Raw genomic sequence first — 22,187 nt, 5'->3', positions numbered from 1 at the left:
GCTTGGTACGCAAAACTACCTTATCTGCGTGGAACACCATGTAAGGTGAATCACACTGTAAGGCAGATAATTCTGAAACTCTTCGAGCGGAAGAGATAGCTACCAAAAACAACACTTTCCAAGATAACAACTTAATGTCTATGGAATGTAAAGGTTCAAACGGAACCCCTTGAAGAACTGAAAGAACTAGGTTCAAACCCCATGGCGGAGCCACAGGTTTATAGACAGGCTTGATTCTGACTAAAGCCTGAGCAAACGCTTGAACGTCTGGTACCTCTGCCAGACGCTTGTGTAACAGAATAGAAAAAGCAGAAATTTGTCCTTTTAAGGAACTAGCTGACAATCCTTTCTCCAATCCTTCTTGGAGAAAGGACAATATCCTGGGTATCCTAATCTTACTCCATGAGTAACCCTTGGATTCACACCAACAAAGATATTTCCGCCATATCTTATGGTAGATTTTCCTGGTGACAGGCTTTCTAGCCTGAATCAGAGTATCTATAACGGACTCAGAGAACCCACGCTTTGATAGAATTAAGCGTTCAATCTCCAAGCAGTCAGACGTAGAGAAACTAAATTTGGATGCTTGAACGGATCCTGTATTAGAAGATCCTGCCTCATTGGCAGTGTCCATGGTGGGACAGATGACATGTCCACTAGGTCTGCATACCAAGTCCTGCGTGGCCACGCAGACGCTATCAGAATCACCGAAGCCTTCTCCTGTTTGATTCTGGCGACCAGCCGCGGAAGGAGAGGAAACGGTGGAAAAACATAAGCCAGATTGAAGGACCAAGGCGCTGCTAGAGCATCTATCAATACCGCCTTGGGGTCCCGGGACCTGGACCCGTAGAGAGGAAGTTTGGCGTTCTGACGGGACGCCATCAGATCCAATTCTGAGTCAGCTGGGCAAATACCTCCGGGTGGAGTTCCCACTCCCCCGGGTGAAAAGTCTGACGACTTAGAAAATCCGCCTCCCAGTTGTCTACTCCTGGGATGTGAATTGCTGAGAGATGGCAGGAGTGATCCTCCGGCCACCTGATTATTTTGGTTACTTCCGTCATTGCTAGGGAACTCTTTGTTCCCCCCTGATGATTGACATAAGCTACAGTCGTGATGTTGTCCGACTGAAATCTGATGAATTTGGCCGCAGCTAGTTGAGGCCATGCCTGAAGAGCGTTGAATATCGCCCTCAGTTCCAGAATGTTTATCGGGAGAAGCTTTTCTTCCCGAGACCATAAGCCCTGAGCTTTCAGAGAGTCCCAGACCGCCCCCCAGCCTAACAGACTGGCGTCGGTCGTTACAATGATCCACTCTGGTCGGCGGAAACATATTCCCTGAGACAGGTGATCCTGAGACAACCACCAGAGAAGAGAATCTCTGGTCTCCTGGTCCAACTGAATTTGAGGAGACAAATCTGCATAATCCCCATTCCACTGTTTGAGCATGCATAGTTGCAGTGGTCTGAGGTGTATCCGAGCAAAAGGGACTATGTCCATTGCCGCTACCATTAATCCGATTGTCTCCATGCACTGAGCCACAGATGGCCGGGGAATGGAATGAAGAACTCGGCAAGTAGTTAAGAGTTTTAATTTTCTTACCTCCATCAGAAATATTTTAATTTCTACCGAGTCTATTAGAGTCCCTAGGAAGGGAACCCTTGTGAGAGGGGAAAGGGAACTCTTTTTGATATTCACCTTCCACCCGTGAGATCTCAGAAAGGCCAATACAATCTCCGTGTGAGACTTGGCTCTTTGGAAAGACGGCGCCTGAATTAAGATGTCGTCTAGGTAAGGCGCCACTGCTATGCCCCGCGGCCTTAGAACCGCCAGGAGGGACCCTAGCACCTTTGTGAAAATTCTGGGAGCAGTGGCTAAGCCGAAAGGAAGAGCCACAAACTGGTAATGCTTGTCCAGAAAGGTGAACCTGAGAAACTGGTGATGATCTTTGTGGATAGGAATGTGTAGGTATGCATCCTTTAGATGATTTTTAACCTTTTTTTTGCCGTGGCACACTTTTTTACATTAAAAGATCCTGTGGCACACCACCATCCCAAAATTAAAAAAAAATCACACATTGTACCCTAATACAGCATATATATATATATACACATACACACAAACACACACATACTGTATGTATTGTGCTGTTATGCCATGCCTCCTACAAACTACCCCTGCACTGGGAGTAAAAAACAAGCAAAGTTTAAAAAATATGTCACACTGTTGTCAGTCTGCAGTGGCACACCTGAGGATCTCTCACGGCACACTAGTGTGCCACGGCACACTGGTTGAAAAACACTGCTTTAGATCCACGGTAGTCATATATTGACCTTCCTGGATCATTGGTAAGATTGTCCGAATGGTCTCCATTTTGAATGATGGGACTCTTAGGAATCTGTTTAGAATTTTTAGATCCAGGATGGGTCTGAAAGTTCACTCTTTTTTGGGAACCACAAACAGGTTTGAGTAAAAACCCAGCCCTTGTTGCAAGATTGGAACTGGGTGGATCACTCCCATTGTATGTAGATCTCCTACACAGCGTAAAAACGCCTCTTTCTTTGTCTGATCTGTAGACAGACGAGAAATGTGGAACCTCCCCTTGGAGGAGAACCCTTGAATTCTAGAAGATATCCCTGGGATACAATATCTAACGCCCAAGGATCGTGTACATCTCTTGCCCAGGCCTGAGCGAAGAGAGAGAGTCTGCCCCCTATTAGATCCGGTCCCGGATCGGGGGCTACCCCTTCATGCTGTCTTGTTGGTGCTGCAGGCTTTTTGGCCTGTCTACTCTTATTCCAGCCCTGGTAAGGTTTCCAGGTTGTCTTGGGCTGTGAAGCGTTACCCTCTTGCTTTGCAGCCGGAGAGGATGAAGCGGGGCCATTTCTGAAATTACGAAAGGAACGAAAATTAGCTTTGTTCTTTGTCTTAAAGGACTTGTCCTGAGGGAGGGCATGGCCTTTTCCCCCGGTGATTTCTGAAATAATCTTTCAATTCAGGCCCGAAGAGGGTCTTTCCTTTGAAAGGGATGTTCAAAAGCTTGGATTTAGACGACACATCGGCCGACCAGAACTTTAGCCACAGCGCCCTGCACGCCAAAAGGGGCGAAACCTGAATTTTTTGCCGCTAACTTAGCTATTTGGAAAGCGGTGTCAGTGATAAAAGAATTAGCTAGCTTTAGAGCCTTAATTCTATCCATAATTTCCTCATATGAGGTCTCCAACTGGAGCGAGTCTTCCAGCGCCTTAAACCAGAAAGCAGTAGTTACAGGAATAATGCAGGCAATAGGCTGGAGAAGAAAACCTTGTTGAACAAAAATTTTCTTAAGTAAACCCTCTAACTTCTTATCCATAGGGTCTTTAAAAGCACAACTGTCTTCAATTGGTATGGTTGTGCGTTTAGCAAGTGAAGAAACAGCCCCCTCCACCTTAGGGACCGTCTGCCACAAGTCCCGCACAGGGTCAGTTATGGGGAACATTTTCTTAAAAACAGGAGGGGGAACAAAGGGAAACACCTGGTCTATCCCACTCCGTAGTAACGATAGCCGGAATCCTCTTAGGGACCGGAAACGTATCCGTGTAAACAGGGACCTCTAGGTACTTGTCCATTTAACACAATTTCTCTGGGATCACCAAAGGGTCGCAGTCATCCAGAGTAGCTAATACCTCCCTAAGCAAAACGCGGAGGTGTTCTAGTTTAAATTTAAAAGCCAATGTATCTGAATCTGTCTGAGGAGGAACCCTTCCTGAATCAGAGACTTCTCCCTCAGACATCAAATCCCTTGCTCCCACTTCAGAGCGTTGTGAGGGTATATCGGATAAGGCTATCAAAGCGTCAGAATGCTCATAATCTGTTCTTAAAACTGAGCTATCACGCTTTGTAGGTAACACGGGCAGTTTAGATAAGAAGGCTGTAAGAGAATTATCCATGACTGCCGCTAAGTCTTGTAATGTAAAAGGGTTAGACGCACTAGAGGTACTAGGCGTCGCTTGCGCGGGCGTAACTGGTTGTGATACTTGGGGAGAGGCAGACGGGCTACCCTCGTTACCTTCAGTCTGAGAATCATCTTGGGCCACATTCTTAAGTGCAACAATATGATCTTTAAAGTGTATAGACATATCAGTACAAGTGGGACACATTGGTTCCACCATGGCTTCTAAACACATTGAACAAGGATTTTCCTTAGTGTCAGACATTTTTAACAGACTAGTAGAGTACACAAACAGGCTTGGAAATCACTTTAATCAAATAAAAAACACAATTTGAAAAAAACGTTACTGTGCCTTTAAGAGATAAAAAGAGCACACAATTTTACAAAACGGTGAAAAATGCAGCAATCTTTCTGAAATTTTCACAGTATGTAGCTAAAGCCTTAATAAGATTGCACCACAAGTTTCAAAACGATTAACCCCTTAATTCCCAAACCGGAGCAGCCTAAAGCCAACACCTGGTTAAATTACTACAGCACCTTGCCACAGCCGTGCTGTGGCCCTACCTGCCCTTAGGGATCAGATTTGGGGGAATATAGCTTCTTTTAGGCCCTCAAACATCAGCAGGACCCTCCATGTGAAGCAGCATGAACTTCTCTGCAATTCTAAGTGCGCATCTGAGGCGCAAAATTAGGCCCCTCCCACTCTACTTCGGAGCTGTGAGGCCTAGTAAATCACTCCTAAGTGACTAAAAAACAGCCATGTGGGTAATAACCCCAGAAAGAACCCAAAAGGGCTTTCAAAGTGTCTTGCAAAACGATTTTTCCTTAGCCAAACAATCGATTGCCCTGAATAAGTGTCAACCAGTATATTAGCCCTATTATGTAAGCATTCAATTCCTTACTAAGTCTGTGAACATAGCTTACCCTCCCCTCATGGGGATATTGTCAGTCTCTTCTAGCCTTATCTCAGTCTTGTCTAGAAATAAATGACTGAACATACCTTATTGCAGATCACCCTGCAAATTGTTCCCCCCAACTGAAGTTTTCTGGTACTCCTCAGTCCTGTGTGGGAACAGCAGTGGATTTTAGTTACAACATGCTAAAAATCATTTTCCTCTCAGCAGAAATCTTCATCACTTTTCTGCTAGAGAGTAAATAGTACAAACCGGTACCATTTAAAAACAGAATTTATGTTTACCTGATAAATTACTTTCTCCAACGGTGTGTCCGGTCCACGGCGTCATCCTTACTTGTGGGATATTCTCCTCCCCAACAGGAAATGGCAAAGAGCCCAGCAAAGCTGGTCACATGATCCCTCCTAGGCTCCGCCTTCCCCAGTCATTCGACCGACGTAAAGGAGGAATATTTGCATAGGAGAAATCATATGATACCGTGGTGACTGTAGTTAAAGAAAATAAATCATCAGACCTGATTAAAAAACCAGGGCGGGCCGTGGACCGGACACACCGTTGGGGAAAGTAATTTATCAGGTAAACATAAATTCTGTTTTCTCCAACATAGGTGTGTCCGGTCCACGGCGTCATCCTTACTTGTGGGAACCAATACCAAAGCTTTAGGACACGGATGATGGGAGGGAGCAAATCAGGTCACCTAGATGGAAGGCACCACGGTTTGCAAAACCTTTCTCCCAAAAATAGCCTCAGAAGAAGCAAAAGTATCAAATTTGTAAAATTTGGTAAAAGTGTGCAGTGAAGACCAAGTCGCTGCCTTATATATCTGATCAACAGAAGCCTCGTTCTTAAAGGCCCATGTGGAAGCCACGGCCCTAGTGGAATGAGCTGTGATTCTTTCAGGAGGCTGCCGTCCGGCAGTCCCATAAGCCAATCTGATGATGCTTTTAAGCCAAAAGGACAGAGAGGTAGAAGTTGCTTTTTGACCTCTCCCTTTACCAGAATAAACAACAAACAAGGAAGATGTTTGTCTGAAGTCCTTTGTAGCATCTAAATAGAATTTTAGAGCACGGACAACGTCCAAATTGTGTAACAAACGTTCCTTCTATGAAACTGGATTCGGACACAAAGAAGGTACAACTATCTCCTGGTTAATATTTTTGTTGGAAACAACCTTCGGAAGAAAACCAGGCTCAGTACGTAAAAACCACCTTATCTGCATGGACCAGATAGGGCGGAGAACACTGCAGAGCAGATAACTCTGAAACTCTTCTAGCAGAAGAAATTGCAACCTAAAACAAAACTTTCCAAGATAATAACTTAATATCTATGGAATGTAAGGGTTCAAACGGAACCCCTTGAAGAACTGAAAGAACTAGATTAAGACTCCAGGGAAGAGTCAAAGGTCTGTAAACAGGCTTGATTCTAACCAGAGCCTGAACAAACGCTTAAACGTCTGGCACAGCTGCCAGCCTTTTGTGAAGTAAAACAGATAAAGCAGAGATCTGTCCCTTCAGAGAACTCGCAGAAAATCCTTTCTCCAAACCTTCTTGTAGAAAGGAAAGAATCTTAGGAATTTTTATCTTGTTCCATGGGAATCTTTTAGATTCACACCAACAGATATATTTTTTCCATATATTATGGTAAATTTTTCTAGTTACAGGCTTTCTAGCCTGAATAAGAGTATCTACTACAGAATCTGAAAACCCACGCTTTGATAAAATCAAGCGTTCAAACTCCAAGCAGTCAGTTGGAGGAAAACCAGATTCGGATGTTCAAATGGACCCTGAATAAGAAGGTCCTGTCTCAAAGGTAGCTTCCATGGTGGAGCCGATGACACATTCACCAGGTCTGCATACCAAGTTCTGCGTGGCCACACAGGAACTATCAAGGTCACCGAAGCCCTCTCCAGATTGATCCTGGCTACCAGCCTGGGAATGAGAGGAAACGGTGGGAATACATAAGCTAGGTTGAAGATCCAAGGTGCTACCATTGTATCCAATAGTCGCCTTGGGATCCCTGGATTTGGACCCGTAACAAGGGACCATGAAGTTCTGACGAGAGGCCATCAGAACCAAGTCTGGAATGCCCCATAATTGAGTTATTTGGGCAAAGATTTCCAGATGGAGTACCCACTCCCCCGGATGCTCCTCCATCGCCAGGGAACTCCTTGTTACCCCCTGATGGTTGATATATGTAACAGTCGTCATGATGACTGATTGAAACCTTATGAATTTGGCCTTTGCTAGTCTAGGCCAAGCCTTGAGAGCATTGAATATCGCTCTCAGTTCCATTATGTTTATCGGGAGAAGAGAGTCTTCCCGAAACCATAGACCCTGAGTTTTCAGGGGTTCCCAGACCGCGCCCCAGCCCACCAGACTGGCGTCGGTCGTGATAATGACCTATTCTGGTCTGCGGAAGCTCATTCCCTGTGACAGGTTGTCCAGGGTCAGCCACCAACGGAGTGAATCTCTGGTTATTTAATCTACTTGTATCGTCTGAGCATGCCCAGGTGCAATGGTCTTAGATGAATTCGTGCAAAAGGAACTATGTCCATTGCCGCAACCATCAACCCTATTACTTCCATGGACTGCGCTATGGAAGGAATAAGAACAGAATGAAGTACCTGACAAGAGCTTAGAAGTTTTGATTTTCTGGCCTCTGTCAGAAAAACCTTCATTTCTAAGGAAACTATTATTGTTCCCAAGAAGGGAACTCTTGTTGACGGGGACAGAGAACTTTTTTCTATGTTCACTTTCCACCTGTGAGATCTGAGAAAGGCTAGGACAATGTCCGTATGAGCCCTTTTGACAGAGACGACACCTGAATCAGGATGTCGTCCAAGTAAGGTACTACTGCAATGCCCCTTGGTCTTAGCACCGCTAGAAGGGACCCTAGTACCCTTGTGAAAATCCTTGGAGCAGTGGCTAATCCGAATGGAAGTGCCACAGGTAATGCTTGTCCAGAAAGGCGAACCTTAGGAACCGAAAATGTTCCTTGTGGATAGGAATACGTAGGTACGCATACTTTAAGTCCACCATGGTCATGAATTGACCTTCCTGGATGGTAGAAAGGATCGTTCGAATGGTTTCCATTTTGAATGATGAAACCCTTAGAAACTTGTTTAGAATCTTGAGATCTAAAATAGGTCTGAATGTTCCCTCTTATTTGGGAATTATGAACAGGTTGGAGTAAAAACCCATCCCTTGTTCTCCTAATGGAACAGGATGAATCACTCCCATGCTTAACAGGTCTTCTACACAGTGTAAGAATGCCTGTTCGAAGATAATTGAGACCCGTGGAACCTTCCCCTTGGGAGTAGTTCCCTGAATTCCAGGAGATAACCTTGAGAAACTATTTCTAGCGCCCAAGGATCCTGAACATCTCTTGCCCCAACCTGAGCAAAGAGAGAAAGTCTGCCCCCCACCAGATCCTTCCCAGATCGGTGGCCAACACTTCATGCTGTTTTGGTAGCAGTGGCAGGTGACTTGGCCTGCTTACCCTTGTTCCAGCCTTGCATCGGCCTCCAGGCTGGCTTGGTTTGAGAAGTATTACCCTCTTGCTTAGAGGGTGTAGAATTTGAGGCTGGTCCGTTTCTGCGAAAGGGACGAAAATTTGGCCTATTTTTAGCCTTAAAAGACCTATCCTGTGGGAGGGCGTGGACCTTTCCCCCAGTGATGTCTGAAATAATCTCTTTCAAGTCAGGGCCAAACAGTGTTTTACCCTTGAAAGGGATTTTAAGCAAAAGCGCTCTGCGCGCCACGATAGCAAACCCTGAATTATTCGCCGCTAATCTAGCTAATTGCAAAGCGGCATCTAAAATAAAAAAGAGTTAGCCAATTTAAGAGCTTGAACTCTGTCCAAAACCTCCTTGTACGAAGATTCTTTATTAAGCGACTTTTCTAGTTCTTCGAACCAGAAACACGCAGCTGTAGTGACAGGAACAATGCATGAAATTGGTTGTAGAAGGTAACCTTGCTGAACAAACATCTTTTTAAGCAAACCCTCTAACCTTTAATCCATAGGATCTTGAAAGCACAACTATCTTCTATAGGAATAGAAGTGCGTTTGTTTAGAGTAGAAACCGCCCCCTCGACCTTGGGGACTGTATGCTATAAGTCCTTTCTGGGGTCGACTATAGGAAACTAATTTCTTAAATATAGGGGGAGGACAAAGGGTATGCCGGGCCTTTCCCACTCCTTATTTACTATGTCCGCCACCCGCTTGGGTATAGGAAAAACATCGGGGGGCACCGGAACCTCTAGGAACTTGTCCATCTTACCTAATTTCTCTGGAATGACCAAATTGTCACAATCATCCAGAGTAGATAATACCTCCTTAAGTAGTGCGTGGAGATGTTGAAATTTAAATTTAAAAGTTACAATATCAGGTTCTGCTTGTTGAGAAATTTTCCCTGAATCTGAAATTTCTCCCTCAGACAAAACCTCCCTCTCTGGCCCCTTCAGATAGGTGTGAGGGTATGTCAGAAAGGATATCATCAGCGTCCTCTTGCTCCTCAGTGTTTAAAACAGAGCAATCACGCTTTCTGATAAGTAGGCATTTTGGAAAAAAATGCATGCAATAGAATTATCCATTACAGCCATTAATTGTTGTATGGTAATAAGTATTGGCGCACTAAATGTACTAGGGGCCTCTTGTGTGGGCAAAACTGGTGTAGACACAGAAGGGGATGATGCAGTACCATGCTTACTCCCCTCATTAGAGGAATCATCTTGGGCAATATCATATCTATGGCATTATTATCCCTACTTTGTTTGGACATTATGACACAAATATATCACATATATTTAAATGAGGAGACACATTGGCTTTCATACATATAGAACATCGTTATCTGATGGTTCAGACATGTTAAACAGGCTTAAACTTGTTAACAAAGCACAAAAAACGTTTTACAATAAAACCGTTACTGTCCCTTTAAATTTTAAACTGAACACACTTTATTACTGAACATGTGAAAAAGTATGAAGGAATTGTTCAAATTTCACCAAAATTTCACCACAGTAACTTAAAGCCTTAAAAGTATTGCACACCAAATTTGAAAGCTTTAACCCTTAAAATAACGGAACCGGAGCCGTTTTTACATTTAACCCCTATACAGTCCCAGGTATCTGCTTTGCTGAGACCCAACCAAGCCCAGAAGGGAATACGATACCAAATGATGCCTTCTATAAGCTTTTTCAGTGGTTCTTAGCTCCTCACACATGCATCTGCATGCCATGCTTTCCAAAAACAACTGCGCATTAGAGGCGCGAAAATGAGGCTCTGTCTATGACTAGAAAAGGCCCCCAGTGAAAAAGGTGTCCAATACAGTGCCTGCCGTTTTTATTAAAACAATCCCCAAGATTTAACAACTATTAAAAGTAATAATCTGCCAAATATACTTAGTAAAGTAATCGTTTTAGCCCAGAAAAATGTCTACCAGTTTTTTAAGCCCTAATGAAGCCCTTTATTCTTTTACTTAAACAAAGAAAATGGCTTACCGGTTCCCATAGGGAAAATGACAGCTTCCAGCATTACCGAGTCTTGTTAGAAATGTGTCATACCTCAAGCAGCAAAAGTCTGCTCACTGCTTCCCCCAACTGAAGTTAATTCCTCTCAACAGTCCTGTGTGGAAGCAGCCATCGATTTTAGTAACGGTTGCTAAAATCATTTTCCTCTTACAAACAGAAATCTTCATCTCTTTCCTGTTTCAGAGTAAATAGTACATACCAGCACTATTTTAAAATAACAAACTCTTGATTGAAGAATAAAAACTACATTTAAACACCAAAAAACTCTAAGCCATCTCCGTGGAGATGTTGCCTGTACAACGGCAAAGAGAATGACTGGGGAAGGCGGAGCCTAGGAGGGATCATGTGACCAGCTTTGCTGGGCTCTTTGCCATTTCCTGTTGGGGAGGAGAATATCCCACAAGTAAGGATGACGCCGTGGACCGGACACACCTATGTTGGAGAAATAAACTTTTGATTGAAGATAATAAAACTACAATTCTAACACCACATTCACTTTACACTCCCGAGAGAGACCCTAGTGCTTAGAGCCGGCAAAGAGAATGACTGGGGGGGTGGAGCTAGAGGGGGAGCGATATGGACAGCTCTGCTGTGTGCTCGCTTTGCCACTTCCTGTAGGGAAGGAGAATATCCCACAAGTAAAGGATGAATCCGTGGACTGGATACACCTTGCAAAGTAGAGTTAAACTCATAATAACACTAATAAATTGCACACAAAAGTTATAAGGGCTCAAAGATATGAGGTCTCAGGTGTTTTTAAACTGTGTCTCATGGTCCATAGTTCAGTATGCTACCTACTGAGTGAATCAGAACCTTATATCAATAAAGGTATACTAGGGAACAGCAATAGATAACAGTAGCAGAGTATCGCAGCAGGACAGTTAGACACAAAGGGATCCTCACTGTCATTGACAGACATTAGTAACCCCAAAGTACAAAAGTGCTCCGGTATCAGACCGGAGTACAACTGCCTAGTAGAGACTCATTGATGTCACTGACAGATCCTCAGCCCCTCAGTAAAACAACACTATAAGCCCCCTATGTAACTGGGGAAAGGATGCCAAGAAAAAACTATTCACATACAAAATGTATACCAGCTCCAGAATGCAGGCACTGGCCATTGAGGAAAGGAGCTGGTAGACATTACAGTGCATATAAACTGAGCACCTGTGTCTCAATAAATACAAGGCAACTAGCCATGTGGATTGGGAGAAAAATCAGAGAGCTAAAGGGACTTACCGTTGCTGATCCAACAGACAGCTCTATCCAAACCATTGTTGGAAGTATACAGAGAAGATTAGTACACTGTAACTAACGGGATAAGGACCGTTAAAGGGAGCAACCGATCTTAACATACAGGAGGCTAGGGAACTTCCCTGCGACACCTCAGCGCTGCTGATGAACTAAACTCTGAGAGTTTCACAAGAAAATCAGCAGTAACTCACTTAACCTCTCTTCTAGGAACGATCCATGGAGGGTTTTAAGAAAACATTAATTCTGCAGAGCACCTATATCTCTGCCTACCTCCTAGACGAGGCAAAGAACTACTGGGAGGGAAGGAGGGATAGTTGAATGCTTTGGTGGCCAGGTGATTTATTCCCATTTGTAAGAATAGGATTTTGTGGACTCTCACTATCATTAGAAAGAAAGCAAAGTTTGAAGGACACTATTATTATTTCTCTATTTCTAACCTTGTCAATCACTGTACTTCCTATTCAAACTAATTTCAAGTATGTTTTCATGGAAAATAAGGAAATGTCTAAATGACCCCAAACGTTTGAACGCCAGTGTGCATCTTTCTCTCTATATGAATCTATATTTCTATCCATCTATCTACCTTAAAAATTACAACTCCTAACCATTTCACTGCCTAGAATAATCATAATGCACAATGGTGTGGATGTTACATATTACAATGTACCCTTTTAAAAGGGGAACAAAGAACTTTGTGCTACATTTTAATTCCAACAAAACTACAACTTTTCATAATAGTTCAAATCTAGTTAAATCAGAGCTTGGCAAAACAAAAATCTATTTTTTTTTCTTCCAGAAATCTGTGCAGTATCTTTTACAGCTAGCATAGAATTATGAGAAGAAGAAAAAAAATACTGGGCAACGCATACCAGGTTTAACCTTTAACATAATTCTTGAAGCATGGTTTTCATTCAATTATTTTAAAAGCAACTAATCAAAAGGGATATAAAAAGGATTAAATCAAGCTATTCACTTTCTGGCTTGCAGAGCAGCTATATTGTTATATAAAGCAGAATCTTTGCCACAAATGAATGGTTCTCAGAGGTGACATTAAGTTTGAGTCACTACAAAGAAGGGCACTTGCAGCTATGCTCAGCACGCATATGTAGGAACCTAACCAGTAGCATCTTTTCTAACATAAGAATAAGAGAACAATGCTAATCCTGAGTGGGCAAGACTCGTGTAGACGAAGGAGGGAATGATGCAGTACCATGCTTACTCCCCTCACTTGAGGAATCATCTTGGGCATCATTGTCATTGTCACATAAATCACATTTATTTAAATGAGAAGGAACTCTGGCTTCCCCACATTCAGAACACAGTCTATCTGGTAGTTCAGACATGTTAAACAGGCATAAACTTGATAACAAAGTACAAAAAACGTTTTAAAATAAAACCGTTACTGTCACTTTAAATTTTAAACTGAACACACTTTATTACTGCAATTGCGAAAAAATATGAAGGAATTGTTCAAAATTCACCAAAATTTCACCACAGTGTCTTAAAGCCTTAAAAGTATTGCACACCAAATTTGGAAGCTTTAACCCTTAAAATAACGGAACCGGAGCCGTCTTTAACTTTAACCCCTTTACAGTCCCTGGTATCTGCTTTGCTGAGACCCAACCAAGCCCAAAGGGGAATACGATACCAAATGACGCCTTCAGAAAGTCTTTTCTATGTATCAGAGCTCCTCACACATGCGACTGCATGTCATGCCTCTCAAAAACAAGTGCGCAACACCGGCGCGAAAATGAGGCTCTGCCTATGATTTGGGAAAGCCCCTAAAGAGAAAGGTGTCTAAAAAAGTGCCTGCCGATATAATCTTATCAAAATACCCAGATTAAATGATTCCTCAAGGCTAAATATGTGTTAATAATGAATCGATTTAGCCCAGAAAAAGTCTACAGTCTTAATAAGCCCTTGTGAAGCCCTTATTTACAATCTTAATAAACATGGCTTACCGGATCCCATAGGGAAAATGACAGTTTCCAGCATTACATCGTCTTGTTAGAATGTGTCATACCTCAAGCAGCAAAAGTCTGCTCACTGTTCCCCCAACTGAAGTTAATTCCTCTCAACAGTCCTGTGTGGAACAGCCATGGATTTTAGTAACGGTTGCTAAAATCATTTTCCTCATACAAACAGAAATCTTCATCTCTTTTCTGTTTCTGAGTAAATAGTACATACCAGCACTATTTTAAAATAACAAACTCTTGATTGAATAATAAAAACTACAGTTAAACACTAAAAAACTCTAAGCCATCTCCGTGGAGATGTTGCCTGTACAACGGCAAAGAGAATGACTGGGGTAGGCGGAGCCTAGGAGGGATCATGTGACCAGCTTTGCTGGGCTCTTTGCCATTTCCTGTTGGGGAAGAGAATATCCCTCAAGTAAGGATGACGCCGTGGACCGGACACACCTATGTTGGAGAAATCTATTTTTTTTTCTTCCAGAAATCTGTGCAGTATCTTTTACAGCTAGCATAGAATTATGAGAAGAAGAAAAAAAATACTGGGCAACGCATACCAGGTTTAACCTTTAACATAATTCTTGAAGCATGGTTTTCATTCAATTATTTTAAAAGCAACTAATCAAAAGGGATATAAAAAGGATTAAATCAAGCTATTCACTTTCTGGCTTGCAGAGCAGCTATATTGTTATATAAAGCAGAATCTTTGCCACAAATGAATGGTTCTCAGAGGTGACATTAAGTTTGAGTCACTACAAAGAAGGGCACTTGCAGCTATGCTCAGCACGCATATGTAGGAACCTACCAGTAGCATCTTTTCTAACATTAGAATAAGAAGTAAACACTGCTTAAAACAAGGTACTTTCACCACAGAGTGGTGTGAAAAAAATGAAGGTTGCAGAGCCATGAGAGCTCATGTGTGGTTTAAAAATGTTTAGTCAATTAAGATATTAAGCATAGACAGAAGGAATAATTAATCACTCTTCTCTGTGTCCCATATAGGGCCTCATACATAGAAGGTTTAGGAGCAATGAAAAAAACAGGTCCATTTCCTTTTAGAACAGTTTGTAAACACAGGCTACAGGCACTGGTATTTGGGAAGAAAAAAACACTAAGCAAACCAAGTACATAAACACTATGATACTGAAGTTCATACCCTTGTGTGTGAGAGAGTAGCACTGCAAACCCCAGACAGCCATTGGATTACTCTTCTAAATGAATGAGTCTCAGCATTGCTGAGCAGATGTATTTCACTGACAGTTAGGTAAATCATATATATCAATCTTTTTGTAACACATGCTTACCAGATAAATTCCTTTCCTTCCGGGTAGGGAGAGTCCACGGCTTCATTCCTTACTGTTGGGAAAAACAACACCTGGCCACCAGGAGGAGGCAAAAACACCCCAGCCAAGGGCTTAAATGTCCCTTCCACTTCCTCATTACCCCAGTCATTCTGCCGAGGGAACAAGGAAAAGTAGGAGAAACATGAGGGTATAAATGGTGCCAGAGGAATAAAATAAATAGACAAGAAAAAACGGGCGGGGGATGTTGACTCTCCCTATCCGTAAGGACAGGAATTTATCTGGTAAGCATAAAACATAATTTATGCTTACCTGATAAATTCCTTTCTTCTGTTGTGTGATCAGTCCACGGGTCATCATTACTTCTGGGATATAACTCCTCCCCAACAGGAAATGCAAGAGGATTCACCCAGCAGAGCTGCATATAGCTCCTCCCCTCTACGTCAGTCCCAGTCATTCGACCAAGAATCAACGAGAAAGGAGTAACCAAGGGTGAAGTGGTGACTGGAGTATAATTTAAAAGATATTTACCTGCCTTAAAACAGGGCGGGCCGTGGACTGATCACACAACAGAAGAAAGGAATTTATCAGGTAAGCATAAATTATGTTTTCTTCTGTTATGTGTGATCAGTCCACGGGTCATCATTACTTCTGGGATACCAATACCAAAGCAAAAGTACACGGATGACGGGAGGGATAGGCAGGCTCATTATATAGAAGGAACCACTGCCTGAAGAACCTTTCTCCCAAAAATAGCCTCCGAAGAAGCAAAAGTGTCAAATTTGTAAAATTTGGAAAAAGTATGAAGCGAAGACCAAGTTGCAGCCTTGCAAATCTGTTCAACAGAGGCCTCATTCTTAAAGGCCCAAGTGGAAGCCACAGCTCTAGTGGAGTGAGCTGTAATTCTTTCAGGAGGCTGCTGACCAGCAGTCTCATAGGCTAAACGTATTATGCTACGAAGCCAAAAAGAGAGAGAGGTAGCAGAAGCTTTTTGACCTCTCCTCTGTCCAGAATAAACGACAAACAGGGAAGAAGTTTGGCGAAAATCTTTAGTTGCCTGCAAGTAGAACTTGAGGGCACGAACTACATCCAGATTGTGTAGAAGACGTTCCTTCTTTGAAGAAGGATTTGGACACAAGGATGGAACAACAATCTCTTGATTGATATTCCTGTTAGTGACCACCTTAGGTAAGAACCCAGGTTTAGTACGCAGAACTACCTTGTCTGAGTGAAAAATCAGATAAGGAGAATCACAATGTAAGGCTGATAACTCAGAGACTCTTCGAGCCGAGGAAATAGCCATTAAAAACAGAACTTTCCAAGATAACAATTTTATATCAATGGAATGAAGGGGTTCAAATGGAACACCCTGTAAAACGTTAAGAACTAAGTTTAAACTCCATGGCGGAGCAACAGCTTTAAACACAGGCTTGATCCTAGCTAAAGCCTGACAAAAAGCCTGGACGTCTGGATTTTCTGACAGACGCCTGTGTAACAAGATGGACAGAGCTGAAATCTGTCCCTTTAATGAACTAGCTGATAAACTCTTTTCTAACCCTTCTTGTAGAAAAGACAATATCCTAGAGATCCTAACCTTACTCCAGGAGTAATGTTTGGATTCGCACCAGTATAGGTATTTACGCCATATTTTATGGTAAATCTTTCTGGTAACAGGCTTCCTAGCCTGTATCAGGGTATCAATAACCGACTCAGAAAAACCACGTTTTGATAAAATCAAACGTTCAATTTCCAAGCAGTCAGCTTCAGAGAAGTTAGATTTTGATGTTTGAATGGACCCTGTATCAGAAGGTCCTGTCTTAGAGGTAGAGACCAAGGCGGACAGGAAGACATGTCCACTAGATCTGCATACCAAGTCCTGCGTGGCCATGCAGGCGCTATTAGAATCACTGATGCTCTCTCCTGCTTGATTTTGGCAATCAATCGAGGAAGCAGCGGAAAGGGTGGAAACACATAAGCCATCCCGAAGTTCCAAGGTGCTGTCAAAGCATCTATCAGAACCGCTCCCGGATCCCTGGATCTGGACCCGTAGCGAGGAAGTTTGGCGTTCTGGCGAGACGCCATGAGATCTATCTCTGGTTTGCCCCAACGTCGAAGTATTTGGGCAAAGACCTCCGGATGAAGTTCCCACTCCCCCGGATGAAAAGTCTGGCGACTCAAGAAATCCGCCTCCCAGTTCTCCACTCCCGGGATGTGGATTGCTGACAGGTGGCAAGAGTGAGACTCTGCCCAGCGAATTATCTTTGATACTTCCACCATTGCTAGGGAGCTTCTTGTCCCTCCCTGATGGTTGATGTAAGCTACAGTCGTGATGTTGTCCGACTGAAACCTGATGAACCCCCGAGTTGTTAATTGGGGCCAAGCTAGAAGGGCATTGAGAACTGCCCTCAATTCCAGAATGTTTATTGGAAGGAGACTCTCCTCCTGATTCCATAGTCCCTGAGCCTTCAGAGAATTCCAGACAGCGCCCCAACCTAGTAGGCTGGCGTCTGTTGTTACAATTGTCCAGTCTGGCCTGCTGAATGGCATCCCCCTGGACAGGTGTGGCCGATGAAGCCACCATAGAAGAGAATTTCTGGTCTCTTGATTCAGATTCAGAGTAGGGGACAAATCTGAGTAATCCCCATTCCACTGACTTAGCATGCATAATTGCAGAGGTCTGAGGTGTAGGCGTGCAAAAGGTACTATGTCCATTGCCGCTACCATTAAGCCGATCACCTCCATGCATTGAGCTACTGACGGGTGTTGAATGGAATGAAGGACACGGCATGCATTTTGAAGCTTTGTTAACCTGTCCTCTGTCAGGTAAATCTTCATTTCTACAGAATCTATAAGAGTCCCCAAGAATGGAACTCTTGTGAGAGGAAAAAGAGAACTCTTCTTTTCGTTCACTTTCCATCCATGCGACCTTAGAAATGCCAGAACTAACTCTGTATGAGACTTGGCAGTTTGAAAGCTTGAAGCTTGTATTAGAATGTCGTCTAGGTATGGAGCTACCGAAATCCCTCGCGGTCTTAGTACCGCCAGAAGGGCACCCAGAACCTTTGTGAAGATTCTTGGAGCCGTAGCCAATCCGAATGGAAGAGCTACAAACTGGTAGTGCCTGTCTAAGAAGGCAAACCTTAGATACCGGTGATGATCTTTGTGGATCGGTATGTGAAGGTAAGCATCCTTTAAATCCACTGTGGTCATGTACTGACCCTCTTGGATCATGGGTAAGATTGTCCGAATAGTTTCCATTTTGAACGATGGAACTCTTAGGAATTTGTTTAGAATCTTTAAATCTAAGATTGGCCTGAAAGTTCCCTCTTTTTTGGGAACCACAAACAGGTTTGAGTAGAACCCTTGTCCTTGTTCCGACCGCGGAACCGGATGGATCACTCCCATTATTAACAGATCTTGTACGCAGCGTAGAAACGCTTCTTTCTTTATCTGGTTTATTGACAACCTTGACAGATGAAATCTCCCTCTTGGGGGAGATAATTTGAAGTCTAGAAGGTATCCCTGAGATATGATCTCTAGTGCCCAGGGATCCAGAACATCTCTTGCCCAGGCCTGGGCGAAGAGAGAGAGTCTGCCCCCCACTAGATCCGGTCCCGGATCGGGGGCTCTCGGTTCATGCTGTCTTTGGGGCAGCAGCAGGTTTCCTGGCCTGCTTGCTCTTGTTCCAGGACTGGTTAGGCTTCCAGCCTTGCCTGTAACGAGCAACAGCTCCTTCCTGTTTTGGTGCAGTGGAGGTTGATGCTGCTCCTGTTTTGAAGTTCCGAAAGGGACGAAAATTAGACTGTCTAGCCTTAGCTTTGGCTTTGTCTTGAGGTAGGGCGTGGCCCTTACCTCCTGTAATGTCAGCGATAATCTCTTTCAAACCGGGCCCAAATAAAGACTGCCCCTTGAAAGGTATATTAAGTAATTTGGACTTAGAAGTAACATCGGCTGACCAGGATTTTAGCCACAGCGCCCTACGTGCCTGTATGGCGAATCCTGAGTTCTTAGCCGTAAGTTTGGTTAAATGTACTACGGCCTCCGAAATGAAGGAATTAGCTAGTTTAAGGACTCTAAGCCTGTCCGTAATGTCGTCTAGCGTAGATGAACTAAGGTTCTCTTCAAGCGACTCAATCCAAAATGCTGCCGCAGCCGTAATCGGCGCGATACATGCAAGGGGTTGTAATATAAAACCTTGTTGAACAAACATTTTCTTAAGGTAACCCTCTAATTTTTTATCCATTGGATCTGAGAAAGCACAGCTATCCTCCACCGGGATAGTGGTACGCTTAGCTAAAGTAGAAACTGCTCCCTCCACCTTGGGGACCGTTTGCCATAAGTCCCGAGTGGTGGCGTCTATTGGAAACATCTTTCTAAATATTGGAGGGGGTGAGAACGGCACACCGGGTCTATCCCACTCCTTAGTAACAATTTCAGTTAGTCTCTTAGGTATAGGAAAAACGTCAGTACTCGCCGGTACCGCAAAGTATTTATCCAACCTACACAGTTTCTCTGGTATTGCAACGGTGTTACAATCGTTGAGAGCTGCTAAGACCTCCCCTAGTAAGACACGGAGGTTCTCCAATTTAAATTTAAAATTTGAAATATCTGAGTCCAATCTGTTTGGATCAGAACCGTCACCCACAGAATGAAGCTCTCCGTCCTCATGCTCTGCGAGCTGTGACGCAGTATCAGACATGGCCCTAGCATTGTCAGCGCACTCTGTTCTCACCCCAGAGTGATCACGCTTGCCTCTTAGTTCTGGTAATTTAGACAAAACTTCAGTCATAACAGTAGCCATATCTTGTAATGTTATCTGTAATGGCCGCCCAGATGTACTAGGCGCCAAAATATCACGCACCTCCCGGGCGGGAGATGCAGGTACTGCCGCGTGAGGCGAGTTAGTCGGCATAACTCTCCCCTCGCTGTTTGGTGAAATTTGTTCACATTGTACAGATTGACTTTTATTTAAAGTAGCATCAATACAGTTAGTACATAAATTTCTATTGGGCTCCACCTTGGCATTGGAACAAATGACACAGATATCTTCCTCTGAGTCAGACATGTTTAACACACTAGCAAAAAACTTACAACTTGGTTATAATCTTTTTTAGCAAAAAACGTACTGTGCCTCAAAGAGGTACTAACGATTAAATGACAGTTGAAATAATGAACTGAAAAACAGTTATAGCATCAAACTTTAAAACAACAAAACTTTTAGCAAAGGTTTGTTCCCATTAGTAAAATAACAATAATTAAATTTGACATAAAAAATACAAAGCAACGTTTTTATTCACAGTCACTATAAGAATTCTCACAGCTCTGCTGAGAGAATTTACCTCCCTTCAAAGAAGTTTGAAGACCCCTGAGATCTATCAGAGATGAACCGGATCATGCAGGAAATATAAAAGTAACTGACTGGTATTTTTTGATGCGTAGCAAAGAGCGCCAAAAACTGCCCCTCCCTCTCCCACACAGCAGTGAAGAGAAACGAAACTGTCACAATTAAAGCAAAAAAACTGCCAAGTGGAAAATAATGCCCAAATATTTATTCACACAGTACCTCAGCAATGTAAACGATTCTACATTCCAGCAAAAACGTTTAACATGATAAATAGTTATTAAAAAGGATTAGTGACCTTTAACAGAGTAGTTCCGGTGAAATACCATCCCCAGAATACTGAAGTGTATACATACATGTCATTTTAACGGTATGGCAGGATTTTCTCATCAATTCCATTCAGAAAATAAAAACTGCTACATACCTCAATGCAGATTCATCTGCCCGCTGTCCCCTGATCTGAAGCCTTTACCTCCCTCAGATGGCCGAGAACAGCAATATGATCTTAACTACTCCGGTTAAAATCATAGTAAAAAACTCTGACAGATTCTTCCTCAAACTCTGCCAGAGAAGTAATAACACGCTCCGGTGCTATTTTAAAATAACAAACTTTTGATTGAAGTCATAAAAACTAAGTATAATCACCATAGTCCTCTCACACATCCTATCTAGTCGTTGGGTGCAAGAGAATGACTGGGACTGACGTAGAGGGGAGGAGCTATATGCAGCTCTGCTGGGTGAATCCTCTTGCATTTCCTGTTGGGGAGGAGTTATATCCCAGAAGTAATGATGACCCGTGGACTGATCACACATAACAGAAGAAATTATGTTTTCCTTCCTAAGATAGGGAGAGTCCACGGCTTCATTCCTTACTGTTGGGAAAACTATACCCAAGCTCCAGAGGACACTGAATGAATAACGGGAGGAAACAAAAAGAAAGAGGCGTATCCTATTCTGAGGGCACCACAGCCTGCAAAACTTTTCTCCTGAAAGCTGTTTCAGCTGAAGCAAAAACATCAAACTTGTAAAATTTTAAAAAAGTATGTAAGGAGGACAAGGTAGTCGCCTTACAAATCTGACCCATAGAGGCCTTGTTCTTAAAGGCCCAATAGGAAGCCACTGCTCTAGTGGAATAAGCCGTTATCCTCTCAGGAGATCGATGTCCCACTGTCTCATAAGATAAGCGGATGACACTCCTTAACCAAAAAGATAGGGAAGTCGAAGTAGCCTTCTGCCCCTTACGCTTCCCTGAATAGACAACAAACACAGAGAAAGATTGTCTAAACTCCTTAGTAGCCTGAAGAAAGAACTTCAAGGCGTGAACCACATCCAAATTCTGAAGTAGGCGTTCCTTCGATGAAGAAGGATGAGGACACAAGAAAGGAACCACAATCTCCCGATTGATGTTGCGATCTGACACAACCTTAATGTAATGCTCGTGGGATATTCCACTAGCAGACCAAACTTGGCCATTAGTCTTCTTATGCCGGCGTCAAGTGGAATTATAGGAAATATCCCAGAGCAGAGAGAGAGTTTGTAAAATGAGGTAAGCAGTACTCACAGCAGGCAGGGCAGTACTCAGCGACAAAAGGAGGGTAATCCAGCAGTATGGCAGTTCAGGGGTAAACCAATAGAAGGACTGGGAACAGGCAGGAGTCAGCAACAAAAGGAAATCCAGCAGCATAACAGTTCAGGGGTAAACCAATAGAATTGTCAGACAGGCAGAGTTCATCAACAGTTAAGCAGTCCAGCAATTCAGGGGTTAAGGCAAGCAGAGTAGTCAAAACAGGCCGAGTTTATCAACGGTAAAGTAATCCAGCAATTCAGGCGTTAAGGCAAGCAGAGTAGTCAAAATAGGCAGAGTTTATCAACGGTAAAGCAATCCAGCAATTCAGGGGTTAAGGCAAGCAGAGTAGTCAAAACAGGCAGAGTTCAGCAACAGTGAATCA

At 43.2% G+C, this 22,187-nt stretch overlaps 1 protein-coding gene across 1 annotated transcript in view; it reads right to left on the bottom strand.

Moving 5' to 3' along the window:
• Positions 1-22,187, bottom strand: part of STK10 (serine/threonine kinase 10) — a 493,300-nt gene that overhangs the window by 267,728 nt on the left and 203,385 nt on the right. The window lies entirely within an intron of this gene.

This window comes from Bombina bombina, chromosome 6 (assembly GCF_027579735.1).
Source record: "Bombina bombina isolate aBomBom1 chromosome 6, aBomBom1.pri, whole genome shotgun sequence".
NCBI lineage: Eukaryota > Metazoa > Chordata > Amphibia > Anura > Bombinatoridae > Bombina > Bombina bombina.
This window is presented reverse-complemented; position numbering and strand designations above follow the sequence as displayed.